The following is a 21817-nucleotide window of genomic DNA, read 5'->3' as shown; positions in this document are numbered from 1 at the left end:
TCCTTTGGGCCGACATATTTTGTACATGATCTGAACAAAATAATAATTTTATTTCATAGTTGTAAGCTATTTTGTGCATATATCTGGCATAAAAGTAATCTTCGTTTTGGTCGATTATTCTTAGTATAGATATACGTCTACCAACACAAAATGTACTAAACCTACCTAAGGTGTTTTCCTTTGGGCCGACACATTAGTTCAAGTTAGTTGCACTGTGTAGATAGATCAAGAAAACCCTAAGAACTTTATTCAAAAAGAAATTATTTAATCAGTCTTAACAATATAAAATTAGATTTATTAATTAATTGATATGTTATGGTAATCGATTGATATTATTCAATCGATTACCATAATTAATTTAAAAGTCTACTATACGACTACATGATTATATATAGGACTTACCCTTACTAAGCTAAAGTTTACTGGTAAGTTCTATAATTTAATCATTTATATTAAAAAATTTATTTAATACATTTATTATTATTATTTAATACATTCTCATGTATGTTTACGTAAAATTGCTTTAATCGATTAGTATTTCACTAATTGATTATATTAAAGCAATGTTTAATCGATTAAGAAATATCTTTAACCGATTAAAATGATGAATAAATCATTTTAATCGATTAAGAAATGTGTTTAATTGATTGAATCTTTTTTAATCAATTAAAATTATTCTGAATCGATTTAAAATTGACGTAGTCGCTAATTTAAGGTTGTTAATCGATTGTCTTAATTAATTAATTTTATTAATTAATTAAGTTGATCGATTCCAATTGATTTATCATGATTTTAATTGTTAATCGATTGACACAATCGATCAATAATATTGAATCGATTGTCCTAATTAATTAAAATCGATCCTACATTCGATTTGTCATCCCAATCAATTACCAAACCAACGGAATCGATTATGACCAACTGATCGATTGAGTCAATCGATTAAAGATGATTCTGTTCACAATTTTAGGCTTGGTAATCGATTGATCGACCAAGCCAATCGATTAAGTCATCACGATTTAACCTAAAATTAGATCAAATGAGGCAGTTTTTGCAGAAGAAGTGGCGGTTCACTCGTTGTTCTTCATGTTCTTCATGAAAATTCAAAAAACTCATAACAAGCCTTTCCTAGGTTTTTTTATTACAATAAATCAATGATCAAATTTCTCAAACAAAATATCTACAAAAAAAAAATCCTAACTTTAATCTATGAAATTTGAAGAAACAGAGTCGTGGCTCTGATACCAATTGAAAGAACTTGTAAAACCTAAGCCGCATGAATTATAAAAATCATATAATAATTCACATATAGAAATATATATAAGAACATATGAGTATGGATCTAGTTTCAACAATTAATCATGGTACAACAACATAAAGAATAACCAAAGATAAAGAAACCTAATTGAAGAGGCATCCTTGTCTTTTGCATCGTCTAGAAATAAACCCTGAGGAAGAAGAAGAAGCATAGCGGAAGCAAAAGGAAGGTCTTCCAAGGGATTTAGGGTTGATGACACCAAAAAACTCTAGGTTTAATTGGGAACTATGAGTTGTGTCAAAATGATACTCTAAACTCTTGGGGGTCAACCCTATATATAGTGGACATATATTATCATCCCATAAATGATAATTGATGCGAGAATATAGGTTCTACACATACTAGGTCTACATCCAACAATCGAAATCCAAAAAACCTAAGTTAGATCACATTAATGAGTTTGGTTTGTACACATATGTACAACTTACAATTAAATCTACCAATTAGAGATAATAACCAATAGAGTTCGCTCCTCAAGTAGAATTCTCCTAGCGTTTTCACTTGATCACCTAGGAGGCAACGACGAGGTCATATAGAAGACTACTGAACAACGACGCAAGCATGAGTGTGCAATAATGGCCAGGAGTGCCACGGCGGAGACAACAATGAGGGTCACTTTAGCAATGCCTATGACTCGATGGCTGAGGAAGAGGGGGCAAACGAATGACCAGGTGAAGGTTTCAAAGAGAACAACGACGTCGATGCTTCCAGTGAAGAAAAAGGTGAAGGAGCAGTGAAGGATGCACCAAAGGAGAAGGAGAAGAAAGTGTTGGAAGGTGATCACGGCAAAAGTGACAATCCTCAACTTCATGACTGTTGTGATCTCTACTTCGACCGAAACTAGATTAGATCAACGGAATAATTAACAATAGCTGAGATTGAATAGTCCAATCAAACACATTTGTTAATTCATATAAGCACTGACTCATCTAGTCTTGTCTATTATTGATATAGCTAATGAGGTGGGCCTCCAAAGCTAGCTGATGTGGCAATCAAAGTCAAAAGTCAATACTCGGAGCTAGTATGAGCACGTAGCTTGGCTGAATAACTTAGCCAATTGGACCTTCATCTGATCAGATCCCAAGTTCCCCCTAACACATGGAAACCTTCTTGGTTCCATTTAGAATAGAGTCCCCAAGGAAGCATAATAGAGTCCTCCTAGTCTAATCGGGTATATTCGACATAGGGTCCGACTGAACATTATTTCCGAGCGGATGCTGAATTCCCTGCATAAGTCCGCCCGGCCCTAGCGTCGATCGGATCTATGGGGCCCAGCTCCCTACTTCTACAATACAACTTTCAACATATGACTAGTCAGCAAAGGACTTACAGGGCATAGTTCCCCATCTCTCAACGCTAACGCAAGTCTCAGCATATGGTTGGTTGGCCAAAGGCCAGTCAGACTTAAAGGACTTAGTTCACCACTTCTCTTCAGTCTCCCATCATATACGTAGTCATCTACTAGGTTGTTCGGATTGCTTCCAAGAGACAACATTATCAGGGAATTACAGCAATCTATCAGAGAATAATAGTTACTCGTCAAGGAATATTCCATCACTAGGGCATATACATGAAACATAACCTTTCTCCAAGGGGTCGTCATACAGTTTCCATTGCCTGGCATTACTTCACATAGTCTGACATCAAACATTCTCAACCGCCTCATTAATATTGTTGTACACTCTCACACGTTGAAAAATACGCACGCATCCATCCTACTATTCATCTTCTCCACTTTTCGCTTGGCTACCATACTGACTTGAGCATCGGAGTGTATGCGCCAAGGACCCCCTCTTTGGTTCTCGCTCTAACGTTCTGTTTACTCTATCTAGTGTGCATAGAAAGGAGTCACAGGTTTCATGCTTTTTCTAGCTTGAAGTCTTCTCCTAGTTAACGACAGAGCCATCTACCCAGCGCATCATCCCCACCCCATCTGCCCAGTGCATCATCCCCACCTCCTCTAGACAGGATCAAATTTACCACCATTTGTGGGAACTTCTTGAATCTAAAACACAAGGATGGATAAGACTGGATGTTTCACTACGATTACTTTGCCTCAAGAAGATTTAGAGTTACTAATAATTGCCCGAGCACAAAAGTTAGTGAAGCAACAACGACAACAAGTAGCAACCGGAAGTCCTTTACCAAACGACCCAGCTGTATTGGTGATGGGCCCTCACACCGAGTGAGGGACCCGAGTAGAAGGCACAACTGGTTTCCAACCGGTTCCACCTCTAATTGTTGGCTTCATGCGAGCACCTACATAGATGGTTAGCTTTCCACCTATGCCCCCTCCCTAGTCGCATATCATCGAGTACTGCTCCACATGCATTCGAGGATATGGGCCAAGTGAAAAAGCCTCAAGCATCATCTTCTGGAGACACCCCGGTTTAGGATCCACGAAAGGGAAAGGCTCAGGTCCCCAGTGGTTCTCTCGAACAGATAAGTATGTCGTTCTCCCAAGAAATATTGAAGGATAAATTATTGAGTCATTTTTAACCCTTGACGATGGGAGAATACAAAGGAACGACCGACCCAAAGGACCGTAGGATCGACAAGATGCTAAAGGGTGGTTGAATAGCATTTGTTGCTTTTTCCAGAATAATGAGTTAAAACGACGCAGCAGAAAAGAAAGAAACAAGAACACAAAGAAAATTGCTAATGCAAGTCTTTTTTTACTTGGTTCGGAGCCTTCAACAACTCCTACTCCAAGGCCCATACTTGTGAAATGATTTTGTTGGGAAATCGCTATTAGTTCGAAATTTTTTACAAAATTTAAGTACAAGAACTGTTAAATAAAAATATTGACAATAGAAGAAGTAATTGCTTGAGTGCTGATTGTCGGAGTAGTCTTTTGGTGTTGTAGGAGTCTTCTCGAAGCAGCGGGCAAGTATGAAAGTCGGAGCGAGTGATGTTTTGAGGCTTCTGGTCAAAGTTCTTTTGTAGTCCCTTTACGAGCGCTTGGACCACCCTCAAGCTCCTCCAATGAGGCCTGGGACTTCGCTAACTTATCTGCCCTTAAGCACCTAGATTACTGACGTAGCGACTCCTCAGCAAAACTCTATCTCTGAAAGTTCATCCTTTTTCAGGTGCTCGAACTGTGATGTAGGCTGGCCAATCAGCGTGACCCACCTCAACTTGGCTAGTCGCCCTAGATCAACTTTGAGCGCCCAGACCTCCTAGCGCCTGGACTATGTCAGGGCGCCTAGAGCCCCTTTTTCAGCCACATGATTTATTGCATAACAAGGTTAGTGTATGATCGTTGCACTAGAGGGGGGTGAATAGCACTCGTGGATAATTTATTTATTTAAAATCAATCAGAGTAAAAGTAGCAGAAAGACAGAAAGAAAACCAAGCAATCACTAAAATGCTTCTTTTACTTGGTGCGGAGTCTGTAACGACTCCTACTCCAAGGCTCGCACGTGAGAGTACTTTCGATGGGAAAAAACTAATCAATCGTAAAGAGTACAAATATAGTTTTAAATGATTACAAGTGATTTGAAAACTAAAGAACACTGACAACTTTGTATGATGAAATCTTCAGTAGAATCATCGTTGGAACATTCGGGTGCCGTAGAGGCGTTTTCTGAGTAGCTAGAAAAAGCGAAAGTCGTTCGAAATGTTGTTGTGAAGCTCCTGGTCGAAGGCTACGTTTATAGGCTATTTCGGACACCTGGAACCACTCTGGGCACCTAGACCACGTGGTTCGGCCAATCGACGTACGCCACATCATCTTGTAGATAATTTTTGGGTTACGGGCGCCCGGACCAGCTTTTTCCAACCTCTTATTTTCTGCAAAATAAAGTTAGTCTAGGCATAAAACAATATATATAATATGAGATTTGACAACTTCTGACTGCCCAGTTCTGACTTTGAGTTTCGTCGAAACTCTAGGTCGAACCGACGCCTACTGTTCCCTCTTCAGGGAACACATCCTCACCTACTCCTCTCAGGAGAGTTTATCTTTTGCAAGACCGGTCCTCCAGACTGACTGGACTTTTGCTCAGCGTTCGAGTCTTCGGGTCTTCATGCTGGATGTCCGCTCCATGACCCGCCCAGACTTCCACTCGGTCCGCGACCATCAGGATTTTAACCTAGAGTCCTTGACTCTAGGATTTTGCCCAAAGCACTCGACCCGCCAAGACTTTCCACCTAGGATTACTACCCTATAGGACCTAGGGTTAACACCCCCTAGCATTTTTCCACCTACCTAACCACAGCTAGGACTTTTCATCACCTACGGTTACCATCCCCTAGGACCTAGGGTTACCACTCCCTAGGGTTTTCCATCTGCCTAGAATCCACTAGGACTTTACCTAAGAACACATAGGACTTTTCCTGCAAGCTTAATCAACCTTGTTAGATCACAAGATAACTTAACTTTGGACCCTTTAAGATAATCAAAACGCAGGTTCGATTGTCTGGTGCTTCCCGCACCAACAATCCTCCCTTTTTATTATGGCAACCTGGTTCAAAGTTAAGTAAAACATAATGATAACTAAAGAAATTTTAGCATGAGCATAAATACAATAATTTGTAAAAAAAAATTCCTTATGCTCCCCTTTTCATAAAAATTATATTTAACTCTTAACTTTTAATTTCTCTCTCCCCCTTTGACACAAATCAAAAATAAAATAAGAAGAGAGAAAGTTTGTTTAATATATAAAGATAGTAAAAAAATTACTCTGTTTAACTTTAAGCTCCCCCTAAAGGGTAGCACTTAAAAAACTTAGCTAATTTTTAAGCGTTAAAAGTGACTTAAGTGAAAAAAAACTTAGCTAATCTTAAGTTTTGAAACTGTCTTAGCTTTTTTCAAAAAAAAAAAAACTTAGCTAAATTTTAGCTTTGAAAATAATTACTTTGAAAAACACTTAGTTAAAGTAAAAACACTTTATTAAATACTTACCTTTCTAAAAAGAAATTTTGACAAAAGCTTGGCTTTTAAAAAAAACTTGGTTAAGTACTTAGCTTTAAAAAAATTTTGATAAAAAAATTAGTTAAGTACTCAGCTTAAAAAGGATTTTGATAAAAGCTTAGTTAAGTACTTAGTTCAAAAAAGATTTTGATAAAAGTTTTAGTTAAGTACTTTAGCTTTATAAAGGTTTTGATAAGAACTTGGTTAAATGTACTTTTTTCAAAAATATTTGAACTTACTTTTTCAAATAAGGTTTATTTTCAAAAATAGTTAAACAAGAAAACTGAACTTCCTTTTTTAAAAAAAAAAACTTTGAAGTCTTGAAAAACAATACTTTAATAAAACAAAAATTAATGTCTTAACCTTCATTTCACTCCCCCTTAATTAATGCTAAAAATTTAATTAAGTGATTTTAGTTTGGGAATCCTAGAGTCCAAGCATGTAAATCAAAAACATAAAAGTTATTATTTATTTTTCTGATTTTCTATCTCACCCATTCTAGATTATCAAGCATGTTCAACTTTATGAGTTTGTGCGAGATGGAGTTATGTTAATCTTGAAGTTGAGTTTATCTATGATAATATTGAAGAATATTTTTAAAAAATAATTTAAGTTAAATTTGGATTTCAATTGAATTTTGAATTTCAGAATATTTAAGTTTAAATTTTAAATTTTAAAATATAAGTTTAATTAGATTTAAACATTTGACAATAATTAAAATTTTAAAGATTTTGGAAATATATTAAAAATTAATTAAGTTTGAAATTATAAACTTACATATTAATTATGATTTGAAAATTAATTATCATTTAAAAATAATTAAGATTTTGAAAATTTAAGAATTAATAATTTGAAATTTAATTATGATTTGAAAATTAATAATCAAATAATTAAGAGTTTTGAAGTTCATTATGATTTTAAAATTAATTAGATTTTGAGATTAATTATGATTTTGGAATTAATTATGAAATTAGTAAGATTTTGAAATTAATTATGATTTTAAAATTAATTATGATTTTGTAAATAATTATGATTTTGAAATTAATTATGATTATAATTTTGTAAATAATTATGATTTTTTAAATAATTGTGATTTTGATATTAATTATGATTTTATAAATAATTATGATTTTAAAATTAATTATGATTTTATAAATAATATTTTGAAATTAAGGTTAAATAAGATTTTGAAATTAATTAGAATTTGAAATCAAGATTTTGAAATTAATTAAGTTAACTTGATTGAATTAATTTTAATTAATTTGTGTGTGGTTAATTACTTTATATTTTAAACCTAGATCAATTTCACCTTTTTCTAGATTTTTCAATAAGGGAACCTTGATAGTTTTGTGAAATGGTTAATTTAATCTTAAATTCAAATCTAAGGATTGATCAACATTTGAGTTAGATCAAGGTTTAACAGTTAGTCAATTAAATATTTATTTCAATAATTGGCTTCCAGACTGTGGCAAGACACTAGGCCTTCTTGGGTATTGGAGCATCAACCACTTCTAAACAAAGTCTTTTAAAGAAATTTAATTTTTAATTTTCTTCCTGAAAATCCTAAGTTTAATTAGTCAAGTGTAGATCAATCCTAAGTCCTTATCTACCCTAGTCTAATAAGAGTAGTAAATCAAGTATCAAACAAATCTATTTAATGATAAAAATGATCTTTTTATTTGCTCCCCCTGGATCATAGTCTCGATAAGGTCTATCAAGATAATGTATTTGATCCTTAGGGATCCAATATTGATTGAGTCCAACTTGATTAATCAGATTGGACTTGGGGACCCATGCTTGGACTAAGTTTCTATTTGGTCGAATTACTAATGATAAGTATGATCTAAATCTTTGTTTGGTCTTATATCCAAGTCCAGTTCGGTTGTATACGACCCTTTGTTTTCCAAGAATCAGTTCAAGATTCTTGGAACCCACGGTGAATCATTCCAACATGTCCTTAAGTCCTTTAACTTGAGTTTTCAAATTAGAATTTTCTTTCTTAAGTTGTTAGACTTGGGTTAAACTTCCATTTTGAACTGGGTCAGTCAAAGGACTTAGGTTGGTCTCTTCCTTAAGGATTGTTACCTCCTTCTGGAGTGACTTGACTCGGAGGTTGGATTTTGCCAACTTTCTTAACAAATATGGAACTAAATTTTGTAATTCATCAATTTTAGTACCAAAAATTATGGAACTTACAATATTGTTTGGCCCTTCAAAAACGGATACGAATCCGTGGCTTCTTTCAGACTTAGTTTCCAATTCAGCTCCGATTTCTGATTTGGACTCTATTTCAGCAATGTATGCTTATACTGGTAGAGCAAGGAATCTTGCTTGCTCGTGTTCTTCGTCGGAATCTTCAGAGGACTCAGACCACGTTGCTTTCAAGGTCTTCCTTCTTCTTTGCTTCTGGTTCGGACAATTCGGCTTGTAGTGTCCCTTCTAGTTGCAACCATAGCAGGTAACTCCAGACTTAGCCTTCGTGTTCAATTGAGTCACCTTCTTTTTTTTGCACATTTTTCGTACTAGTTTTATGAGCTCGGCTGTAATTTCATCGTCGTCGTCGTCTTCTGAGTTCGATTCATCTTCAGACTCGGGTTTGGTTTTGTGCTCTGCTTTTGATTCCTACATTCTGCTTGTTCCTGTAATCAAAGCAATACCTTTCTCGGTCCGAGTAGTATTAGTTTGTTTATGAAGTTCAAATTCAGAAAAAAAAGCTCGTCTAGTCTAATTAAAGAAAGGTCCTTGGATACTTTGTAAGCATCTACAATTGATGGCCACAAAGTATTCCTCGGAAATGCATTGAGCGTATAGCTGATGATGTCGCGATTCTCTATCTTCTGTCCAATTGCATGAAGGCTATTGAGGAGGTCTTGAATCCGCGCATGAAGTTGGCTTGCCGATTCATCCTCCTACATTTTTATATTGTAAAGTTTATTTAATATTAAATCATGTTTGCTCACCTTAGTGTATGCTCACCTTAGTGTATGCTCACCTTGGTGTCTCAGTGTAACGACCCACCTTCTACTATTAGGCTGTAAGGCGAATCGTCACAATAATGCTAAACTATACTGTGCGGAAAGCTGGGCTAATTAAAATTTTACTCTACTAATGACCGATACAACTGATAAGAAAGGTCCAAAGACCTTCTCTGCTGGTGCACATATGCTACGGAGGGGAACCTGAATGCCCCAACTGAGCTAGGGGCTAGAAACTAACTTCCCAACTACCTGCCGGCCTGCTGATCGATCTACGGATCGATCAAAGCTGGGGAAGCTCCTGCTCCCAACTGGATCGGTCGGCTGACCGATCCAGCAGAGGCTGGATCGGTCTGCGGACCGATCCAGAAGAGGCTGGATCGGTCGGCAAGACCGATCCAGGTGGGTCTGGATCGGTCTGCAGACCGATCCAGGCACCTGGAGACGCTGGGATCGCTACTGTATCGCACTGGATCGGTCGGCTGACCGATCCAGGAGGATACAGTAGCCTACTGTATCTGTCTGGATCGGTCGGCTGACCGATCCAGTGACACGGCCAGGCCCTGATCGGTCGGGAGACCGATCAGAGCCTGATTTCACCCGGGGACTCGGATTTCAGCACTTTGACGTGCCAAAACCCAACTTAACATCTAACTAATGCATCACAACTATTCTAACAACATATAATAACATTCCAACGACATAAACTAGTAATCTGACTTAATATAGGTATAGTTTAGGAATTCATGGCAATACATAACTAAAAGTGCCTAGAACATGGAAACCAAAACCAATAAATAAAATGCTAAAGTAAATGCTAAAGAGTCTAATGCTCAATTTGCTACGTCCCCTAAGGACCTTTGATTCCAGTTCCTGCCACACACACCATCTTTGCATTGCCCTCCAGCTTCCTCTGTTAGTCCATCTTTCCTTTACCTTTATCTGCAGTATAAGGAAAAGTAAGCTTAAAGCTTAGTAAGAAACCATCTACCTCACAAAAACATGCATTCGGTGCAATATGGTTTTTAAAGCATGCTATTTGAAAACATGCACTGAACTTGCTAAGTCATGGTATACTGAAATCATAAAGCATAACACATAGGCATGGCATAAGCACTGAATCATGGCAAAGCAACCAAATAAACACTGAACTGAGTATAGGCTAAACTAACTGAAACTAAATCTGTAACTGGGAACAAACTCAACTAGCACAATTGATTTTGAGTTTCGAAATCTAATACATAATAGGTGAAAATACTAAACATGTTGTTGGGCCCGGCAACTGTACTTGCTGTGCGCGCATCCCTACTAGACCCGGGGTTGCAAGTCCCGAATTTAGCAGGGTTGTCTAGGCTATCTGAACCTAGGGACGACTGTGGGAGTCCAACCCAATGGATATCTAATCCAGTACAGTGCCACTGAAAATAAAATACTGATATCTATAGCTAACTGATATAACATGCTATTTCTAGGTTATCTGAACCTAGAGCTAGGTTATCTGAACCTAGAGGCGACTGTGGGAGCCCACCCATTGGACCGTAGTCCCATAAAACTGCACTAAACTAATGTGCTGGTTTAAATACCCCTAATGCATTTAACTGAGCTTTTAAACATAACTGAGGTGGTATTTAGCTATCCTAACATTTTACCGAACACTTGGTGTGCTCCAACTCTCTCCTCTAATAGGGAGATCACCTCTAGGCACCCGACAGCGTCTAGAATCTCCAACTAAAGGAGAACAACGTGTCCGGCCCATCTAGAGGTGCTCAACTACATCCCTAATCCTCGAGGGGGGTTTAAACACACCCTATGTGCCGAAAAACCTGCATATAGCTAAAACTAATGCGTAGGAAACCAAACGGAGCTATTATACCGCAGGTGAGGGGTTTCTTACCTCTTGATCGTAATTTCTTACGATTCTATTCGCTAGAGTTCCGGTGGAGGTGATCCTCTCGACGATCCGATCACGTCTTCGCGTTCCTCTCCCGGAGAAGAACCTCTTTCGTGTTGGAGTCGTCGCCGGAAGGTGAACCGATGGACCTTGGGCTTGGTGTGCCGTGCGTGAGGAAGAGGAGAAGAAGAGGGGCGCCGGCGTGAGGGTTTGAGAGGAGAAGGTGCCGAACCAAAATAAAAATAACCCAACTCCAACTTAAGTTTATTATTTATATTAAGTGGTTTAATGAACCCAACTCTAATATAAATATATTTGGTTCTCCTTTCTTTCAGCACGGCCCTGCTGGGTTCACCGGTTACTAATCTTATCCGTAAACCATAGGTCTCGGGTTCGATTCCCGCCTAAGCTATTTTACGGTTCTAATTATTTTTGCTACTTCCGATACTCGGAAAATTCCGGAAAAATATCTAAAAATTCCAGAAAAATCATAGAATAATTCTAAAATAGTTTTGAGAATTTTCGGGCGTTACAATCCCCCATACCTTATAAAAAGTTCGTCCTCGAACTTAGAACAATTCTGGGTACTTCTGTCTCATGCTGGCCTCTGTCTCCCAAGTCGCCTCTGCTGCTGTGTGATTTTGCCAGCTGACTTTGACTAATGGTACTTCCTTGTTCCGTAATTTCTTTACTGCTCGGTCTATTATCTGAATAGGCCGACTGTCATAGCTGAGATCATCACGGACCTGTACCAACTGGGGCTCAATCACCTGGGTGGCGTCTGGAATATGCTTCTTCAGCATGGAGACATGTTGTGGACGGCTGACATCTCCCGAGGTAGCTCTAGCTCATATGCTACCTTGCCCACTCTCTTCGTGATAAGGTATGGTCCCACATATCTGGGAGCTAGCTTGCCCTTCTTCCCAAAACGCATGACTCCCTTCATGGGAGCTACTCTGAGGAAAACTGTATCCCCAACTGAAAACTCTAGGGGTCTGCGTCGTGTATCAGCATAGCTTTTCTGGCGGCTCTGTGCTGTCTCTATCCTCTGGCGAATCTGCTGTATGGCTGCTGTGGTATCTGCCACTAGATCTGTCTGAAGCTCTAGTTCCTTCTGTTCACCACTCTCATACCAACAGATTGGTGATCTGCACCTCCGCCCATAGAGTGCCTCATAAGGTGCCATGCCGATAGTGGCCTGATAACTGTTGTTGTATGCAAATTCTGCTAGGCTCAGATATTTGCACCAACTTCCCTTGAAGTCTAGGGCACACGCTCGGAGCATATCTTCGAGTACCTGATTTACTCGCTCCGTCTAACCATCTGTCTGAGGATGGAATGCTGTGCTGAACTTTAACTTCGTGCCCAATGCTGACTGTACACACTCCCAGAAGTGTGATGTGAATCTGCTGTCTCTGTCTGAAATGATGGTTCGTGGGACTCCATGTAGTCTGACGATCTCCTGGAGATACAACTGAGCTAGCTTCTCCATGGAGTAGGATATCTTGATAGCTAAAAAGTGGGCTGATTTAGTCAACCTGTCGACTATTACCCAGATGGCATCAAAACCATTCGTGGTTCTGGGTAGCCCCACTATGAAGTCCATCGAGATATCCTCCCACTTCCATTCTGGAATCTGTATAGGCTGCAGAACTCCTCCTGGTCGCTGATGTTCTGCCTTGACCCTCTGACAGGTGAGGCAGATGCTAACATATCTGGCGATGTCTCTCTTCATCCCGGGCCACCAAAAACGTTTCTTCAGGTCTTGATACATTTTGGTGGAGCCTGGATGCATCGCATAGGGAGTCCTGTGAGCCTCATCTAAAATCTGTCTCCGTAGCTCCTCCTGATCTGGAATACAGAGTCTATCACCAAAATACAACACCCCGCTATCGGACACTCTGAATTCTCTACTTTCTGATTCTGTTAGCCCTTGCTTGATTTTCTGAATTTCAGGGTCCTGATCCTGAGCTGACTGAATATCACCAAGCAAGGTAGACTCTAAGGTCATAGTAGAGAGCTGTCCGACAATGAGTTCGAGACCAAAATCCGCGATCTCCTTCTGTAGGAGTGGTGACATGGCTGCTAGAGATAGTAAGGTAGCGCTGGATTTTCTGTTAAGTGCATCTGCTACCCTATTGGCTTTCCCTGGGTGGTAGAGGATGTCTATGTCATAATCTTTGACCAGCTCTAGCCACCTGCGCTGTCGCATATTCAGATCCTTCTGAGTGAAGAAGTACTTCAGACTCTGATGATCTGTATACACTCTGCACTGAGCTCCATACAAGTAATGTCTCCAAATTTTGAGAGCGAACACTACTGCTGCAAGCTCAAGATCATGAGTAGGGTAGTTCTTCTCATAATCCTTGAGTTGTCTGGAGGCATAGGCGATTACCTTGCCATCTTGCATCAGCACTGCTCCTAATCCCAATTTAGAGGCGTCACTATATATATCGAAGCTGTCTGTATTTTCTGGCAGTGTCAGAATAGGTGCACTAGTCAATCTCCTCTTGAGTTCGCTGAAGCTGTTCTCGCAGTCCTCTGTCCACTGAAATTTCTTGTTCTTCCTGGTGAGAGCTGTCAGTGGGGAGGCTATCCTGGAGAAGTCCTCTACAAACTTTCTGTAATATCCTGCTAATCCCAGAAAGCTCCTGATCTCGCTGGCGTTCTTAGGTCTCCTCCAGTTACTTACTGCTTCTATCTTGCTGGGATCTACCATAATACCATCCTTTGAGATGACGTGACCCAGGAAGGACACCTGATTTAGCCAAAACTCACATTTCGTGAACTTGGCGTATAGCTGGTTCTGCTGAAGGGTCTGCAATACTAGTTTCAGGTGCTCTGAGTGTTCTTCCTGAGTTCCTGAGTAGATAAGAATGTCATCGATAAACACGATCACAAACTTATCTAAATACTCCCTGAATACCCTGTTCATAAGGTCCATGAATGTAGCTGGAGCATTTGTCACGCCAAAAGGCATGACTACGAACTCGTAATGTCCGTATCTGGTCCTGAATGCTGTCTTCGGTATATCACCCTCCTTGACTCTGACTTGGTGATATCCTGATCTGAGGTCAATTTTTGAGAACACTGCTGCTCCCTTTAACTGGTCGAACAGGTCATCTATTCTGGGAAGAGGATACCTGTTCTTGATCGTGACCTGATTCAGTGCTCTGTAGTCTATACATAGCCGCATGCTTCCATCCTTCTTCTTCACGAATAGCACAGGCGCTCCCCATGGTGAGTGACTAGGGCGTATGAAGCCCTTGTCAAGTAGCTCCTGTAGCTGCTCATGAAGTTCCATGCGGTAGGGCGCTTTGGAAATAGGATTGGTGCCGGGGAAGAGCTCTATCTCAAATTCAATCTCCCTGGCTGGTGCTAGGCCTGGTAACTCTTCAGGGAAGACTGCTGGGTAGTCACATACAACTCGGACCTCTGTTAGCTGTTGGTCCTCGTCCTGGCTGGTAGTGACTACATGTGCTAGGTACCCCGTACATCCCGAATCCATCAACTTCTGTGCCTTCATAGCTGAGAGAAATTTTCTGGCTTTTCTCTTTGGTTCTCCGATGTACTCGAACTGTGCTTCTGCTTCGGGTTGGAATACGACTTTCTGTTTACGGCACTCTATGGAAGCACCGTATCTGATCAGGAAGTCCATTCCAAGGATGACGTCGTAGTCAGTCATTTCCAGCAGGATCAGATCACAAAAGAGTTCCCGGTCTGCTATAATGACTGGCACTACTCTGAGCCAGTGCGTCGATGCCATGACCTCTCCTGAAGGTAGTGCCGTCAGAAACTGACCACTGAGTACTTCTGGGGGTATTCCTAATTTCTCGGAGAACATCCTGGCTATATATGAATGGGTTGCCCCAGTATCAAATAGAACAGTAGCACTATACTGAAAAATGCTAATCTGACCTGTGACGACTGTCGAGGCATTTGCTACGTCCTCTCTGGTGAGTGAGTAGATCCTCGCATTCGCCATAGCTGGAGGGGCTTCTAATCGGCCCTGGCTGATGAGTGGACCTTCTAGAGCGGCCTGCATCTGATGTAACTGAGCTGGCTGGCCTGCATACTGAATCTGCTGTGGCTGAGGAAGACCGGTCTTGTTCGGGCACTGCTTGGCCATGTGCCCTTCTTGTCCACATTCAAAGCATCCTCGTGTGCCCTTGCGACAAACCCCTGGGTGGAATCTCCCACAAGTGGCACACTTTGGATAACTGGGTCGCTTGCTAGATGGCCCTCCTTTGAGTCACTCCCCGATTTGCGCTTGGAGTTCCCTTTCGAGTTAGAGCCGTGGCCTTCTTGCTTTTGAGTGTGAGAGTTTCCTTGGCCTTGGACTCGAGGAGACTTGCTTCTGCCTCATGCTGTTCTGGTAATGCTCTGGTCAAGGCACTGCTCACTAACTCCTCCGTGGTTTGTGGCCTATGTATGCCACCCGCCACGCTCACCGCTATCTCGGCCTCAGGATCTTGAGCATCAACCGATCCGCCTTTTCCGCATCGACTAGCTCGGGCATGACGAGCCAACTGTTGAATTTCTTCACGGCTTCCTCAATCGAGAGGTTGCCTGACGAAACTCGGTGAACTCGTCATAGTGGCGGTTTGTAACCCGCATATGAAAGAACTCCTCAAAGAATTCCTTCTCAAGTCAGCCCATGTCATCTGCTCTGGGCGCTTCGTTCGATTCTTTCCCACCACATGCGTCCGCAGAAGGAGGCACACTTCACCTTCTCGTGTTCGGGCCAGTCTAAGCTCCATCGTGCTCTCAGGGTTTTGAACCATGCTTGGGCATCCCATGGTTCACTAGTGCCCGAGAAGTTCTCCGGCTTGACCGCCACTGGATCGATAGGCTTCCTTTCTTGGCTCAGCTGCTGGGGCTGCTGGTGCTGGTGCTGTAGGCTGAGCTGGGGGAACCTCTAAGACTTCTGGAGTCGTCAAATTCGGTTCCGGGGTGACTGTGGGGGTATTCTGCTGATTAGCCTTTAAGGTGGCTATCTCCTGTTGCTGTTCAGCGAGCTGCTGCTGTAACTGAGCCACTAGTGCTGTAAGGTCTGGAGGAGGCACTGAGCTGCCTGCCTCTTGCTGGGGCTCAGTAGCTAGTGCCCTCCTAGCTGGGCGTCCTCGTGCCATTTCTAAAGACATAGAGAACATAGGTATAACTAACACTATCACAGTTATCTAACTACTGATATCATGTTTAAACTATCACATACTAACAAGCAGTAGGTATATAAACATGAACTGTAATAATAAACAAGAAGCATAAATAAAGTAGAGATGTTCTTACTTGGAAGCTGCAGGTACAATGCTGATGTGTGTGTAGGAAGTATGGAACACGGCTCTGATACCACTCTGTAACGACCCACCTTCTACTACTAGGCTGTAAGGCGAATCGTCACAATAATGCTAAACTATACTGTGCGGAAAGCTGGGTTAATTAAAATTTTACTCTACTAACGACCGATACAACTGATAAGAAAGGTCCAAAGACCTTCTCTGCTGGTGCACATATGCTACGGAGGGGAACCTGAATGCCCCAACTGAGCTAGGGGCTAGAAACTAACTTCCCAACTACCTGCCGGCCTGTTGATCGATCTACGGATCGATCAAAGCTGGGGAAGCTCCTGCTCCCAACTGGATCGGTCGGCTGACCGATCCAGCAGAGGCTGGATCGGTCGGCAAGACGGATCCAGGTGGGTCTGGATCGGTCTGCAGACCGATCCAGGCACCTGGAGACGCTGGGATCGCTACTGTATCGCGCTGGATCGGTCGGCTGACCGATCCAGGAGGATACAGTAGCCTACTGTATCTGTCTGGATCGGTCGGCTGACCGATCCAGTGACACGGCCAGGCCCTGATCGGTCGGGAGACCGATCAGAGCCTGATTTCACCCGGGGACTCGGATTTCAGCACTTTGGCGTGCCAAACCCCCACTTAACACCTAACTAATGCATCACAACTATTCTAACAACATATAATAACATTCCAACGACATAAACTAGTAATCTGACTTAATATAGGCATAGTTTAGGAATTCATGGCAACACATAACTAAAAGTGCCTAGAACATGGAAACCAAAACCAATAAATAAAATGCTAAAGTAAATGCTAAAGAGTCTAATGCTCAATTTGCTACGTCCCCTAAGGACCTTTGATTCCAGTTCCTGCCACACACACCATCTTTGCATTGCCCTCCAGCTTCCTCTGTTAGTCCATCTTTCCTTTACCTTTATCTGCAGTATAAGGAAAGTAGAATCTGTAAGCTTAAAGCTTAGTAAGAAACCATCTACCTCACAAAAACATGCATTCGGTGCAATATGGTTTTTAAAGCATGCTATTTGAAAACATGCACTGAACTTGCTAAGTCATGGTATACTGAAATCATAAAGCATAACACATAGGCATGGCATAAGCACTGAATCATGGCAAAGCAACCAAATAAACACTGAACTGAGTATAGGCTAAACTAACTGCAACTAAATCTGTAACTGGGAACAAACTCAACTAGCACAATTGATTTTGAGTTTCGAAATCTAATACATAATAGGTGAAAATACTAAACATGCTGTTGGGCCCGGCAACTGTACTTGCTGTGCGCGCATCCCTACTAGACCCGGGGTTGCAAGTCCCGAATTTAGCAGGGTTGTCTAGGCTATCTGAACCTAGGGACGACTGTGGGAGTCCAACCCAATGGATATCTAATCCAGTACAGTGCCACTGAAAATAAAATACTGATATCTATAGCTAACTGATATAACATGCTATTTCTAGGTTATCTGAACCTAGAGGCGACTGTGGGAGCCCACCCATTGGACCGTAGTGTTAGGACCAAAAGTAGCTAGAGGGGGGGTGAATAGCTCGTCGCGTTCACTCGGTGCGCTTCGTTGCTTGGCGTTGCTTGTTTCTTCTTGGATGTGCAGCGGAAAATACAGAAACAAACATAAAACGCTAACACTAGGATTTTACTTGGTATCCACCTCACAAGAGGTGACTAATCCAAGGATCCACACCAACGCACACACCCTCCACTAAATAAAACCTCCTTTGTGGTAACTACCAAGGGCGGAGAAGCCCTACAAGACTCAATACAAGAAGAAAGGGAAGGAGTACAAGAAATAGAAGCTTACAAGCTTTACAATGAGTACAAACCCTAACCCTAGCTTCTCTTCTTGGCTTTGATCCGCCTCTTGACTTGGAGAGCTTCCAAGATCCTTCAAGAACTGGCGATCTGAGCTTTGTGAGTGCTGTGAAGGAGCTGGCGAGAATCTGAGAAGTTGTCGTTAAAGTTCTGCCGAAGACCACGCTCGCCTGCGGCTTTAAACCCGACGCAACGGTCGGATCCCGATCGATTCGAATGTTCGAATCGACGGAGGCTTTGATCGATCCACGGATCGATCCAGCGCCTATCGCAGCGCTCGATCGATCCACGGATCGATCCGGCGCTATCGCGCGAAGCAGCCGCGTCCCGATCGGTGATCGATCGGACCTCCGATCGATCCACGGATCGATCCGAGGTTCGTCACGGAAGAATGGATCGATCCACCGATCGATCCACATCTGGATCGATCCACGGATCGATCCGACTATTTTGCCCAAAACCAAGTCCCAAACCTCCTCACCAACATCCGGTCAACCTCGACTGTTGGTACATCATGCCTCGCATCCGGTCACCCTTGACCTGCTAGGACTCCCCACCAAGTGTCCGGTCAACCTTTGACCCACTTGGACTTTTATCGTCGTGCCAAGTATCCGGTCACTCCATTGACCTACTTGGACTTCCACTAGATGTCTGGTCAACCTTGACCCATCTGGACTTCTTTCCTTGCCAAGTATCCAGTCAATCCCTTTGACCTACTTGGACTTCCCAACACCAGATGTCCGATCATCCTTGATCCATCTGGATTTCCTTCCTTGCCAAGTATCCAGTCAATCCCTTTGACCTACTTGGACTTCCCAACACCAGATGTCCGATCATCCTTGATCCATCTGGATTTCCTTCCTTGCCAAGTATCCAGTCAATCCCTTTGACCTACTTGGACTTCCCAACACCAGATGTCCGATCATCCTTGATCCATCTGGATTTCCTTCCTTGCCTGGCTTCACTCACCAGGACTTTCACCTAGCTTCACTCACTAGGACTTTCACCTGGCTTCACTCACCAGGACTTTCACCTGGCTTCACTCACCAGGATTTCCTTCTGCCTAGCTTCACTCACTAGGACTTTCACCTGGCTTCACTCACCAGGACTTTCACCTGGCTTCACTCACCAGGACTTTCACCTGGCTTCACTCACCAGGATTTCCTTCTGCCTAGCTTCACTCACTAGGACTTTCACCTGGCTTCACTCACCAGGATTTCCTTCTGCCTAGCTTCACTCACTAGGACTTCCATCTGCCTAACTTGCCAGTTAGGACTTCCCAGTCAAGTATCCAGTCAACCTTGACCTACTTGACTCTTCTTCAATCAATATCTTATTGTCAAACATCTAAACCCAAACCAAGACTCAGCTTGGTTAACCAGGTCAACCTTGACCTGAGGGATTTTGCACCAACACGTAGTCCCATAAAACTGCACTAAACTAATGTGCAGGTTTAAATGCCCCTAATGCATTTAACTGAGCTTTTAAACATAACTGAGGTGGTATTTAGCTATCCTAACATTTTACCGAACACTTGGTGTGCTCCAACTCTCTCCTCTAATAGGGAGATCACCTCTAGGCACCCGACAGCGTCTAGAATCTCCAACTAAAGGAGAACAACGTGTCCGGCCCGTCTAGAGGTGCTCAACTACATCCCTAATCCTCGAGGGGGGGTTTAAACACACCCTATGTGCCGAAAAACCTGCATATAGCTAAAACTAATGCGTAGGAAACCAAACGGAGCTATTATACCGCAGGTGAGGGGTTTCTTACCTCTTGATCGTAATTTCTTACGATTCTATTCGCTAGAGTTCCGGTGGAGGTGATCCTCTCGACGATCCGATCACGTCTTCGCGTTCCTCTCCCGGAGAAGAACCTCTTTCGTGTTGGAGTCGTCGTCGGAAGGTGAACCGATGGACCTTGGGCTTGGTGTGCCGTGCGTGAGGAAGAGGAGAAGAAGAGGGGCGCCGGCGTGAGGGTTTGAGAGGAGAAGGTGCCGAACCAAAAATAAAAATAACTCAACTCCAACTTAAGTTTATTATTTATATTAAGTGGTTTAATGAACCCAACTCTAATATAAATATATTTGGTTCTCCTTTCTTTCAGCACGGCCCTGCTGGGTTCACCGGTTACTAATCTTATCCGTAAACCATAGGTCTCGGGTTCGATTCCCGCCTAAGCTATTTTACGGTTCTAATTATTTTTGCTACTTCCGATACTCCGATTTTTCCGGAAAAATATCTAAAAATTCCAGAAAAATCATAGAATAATTCTAAAATAGTTTTGAGAATTTTCGGGCGTTACACTCAGGTTCCCTCATGCAGCTTGATCAGCTTCTCCCATAGTTCGTTCGCGCTTTTAAAGGAGCCAACCCGATTCAATTCTTCTTTAGTTAGGCTGCATTGGAGTCCTCGTCCTGGCGAAGTCTTCGGCTACTAGAAGAGCCGAATGGAATACCACCTCAAAACGTAAGTCGAGATGTGGATAATTATCCAGACAGGATTCACATATCCCACCGAAGATGGAGTCCTCGTCCTGTGCGACAAATGGGATGCTCCAACAAGAAAAAGGATCGAGGCTGACGCAAAGGCTACCCAGACTCTACAATGTGGCCTGTCAAAAAGAAGAGCTAAACCGAGTCGGTCCATTTTCAAGCTCAAAAGAACTATGGGAGAAGTTGATCGAGCTGCATGAGGGAACTTCGGACACGAAGGTAAGCAAACATGATTTAATTTTAAATAAACTGTATAACATAAAAATGCAAGAAGGTGAGTCAGTAAGCCAACTTCACACGCAAATTCAGGACCTGTTGAACGACCTTCATGCAATCAGTCAGAAGGTGGAAAACTGTGATATAATCAGGTATGCACTCAATGCATTTTCGAGGAACACTTTGTGGGCATCTATGATAGATGCTTACAAAGCATCCAAACAAAGTATCCAAGAATCTTTCTTTAATTAGACTAGACGAGCTTTTTCTTAAATTTGAACTTCATGAACAAACTAATACTACTCGGACCGAGAAAGGTATTACTTTGATTGCAAGAACAAGCAGAATGCGAGAATCAAAAGCAAAGTGTAGAACTGAACCCGAGTCTGAAGATGAACCGGACTCAGAAGATGACGACAACGACAAGATTACAGCTGAACTCATCAACCTTGTACGAAAACCCTACAAAAAGAAGAAAGGATTCACCAAGAAAGACATCAAGAAAGTGATTCAGTCTAAGACAGTACAATCAAGTCCAACAGTGAAGTCCGAAGTAACCTGCTACGGCTGCAACAAAAAGGGGCACATCAAAGCCAATTGCCCAAACCAAAAGGAAACGAAGAAGCAAAGGAAGAAGAAAGCACTGCAGGTGACATGGGATGAGTCTTCTTCAGAAGACTCTGACGAAGAGCTCGAATAGACGAACTTCCTCGCGATTACGGTCCGGCAACAAGTTGATGAATCTAAAACCAAGAGTGAGTCAAAAACAGAATCCGAGAGAAGTCACGGATCCGTATCTGTTTTCGAATGGCCTAACCCCACTATAAAAACTTCTCAGATAGATAAATTGCATAACTTAGTTAACTAT

Source organism: Zingiber officinale, chromosome 1B, assembly GCF_018446385.1.
Source record: "Zingiber officinale cultivar Zhangliang chromosome 1B, Zo_v1.1, whole genome shotgun sequence".
Classification (NCBI taxonomy): Eukaryota; Viridiplantae; Streptophyta; class Magnoliopsida; order Zingiberales; family Zingiberaceae; genus Zingiber; species Zingiber officinale.
Note: the sequence above shows the minus strand (reverse complement) of the source record.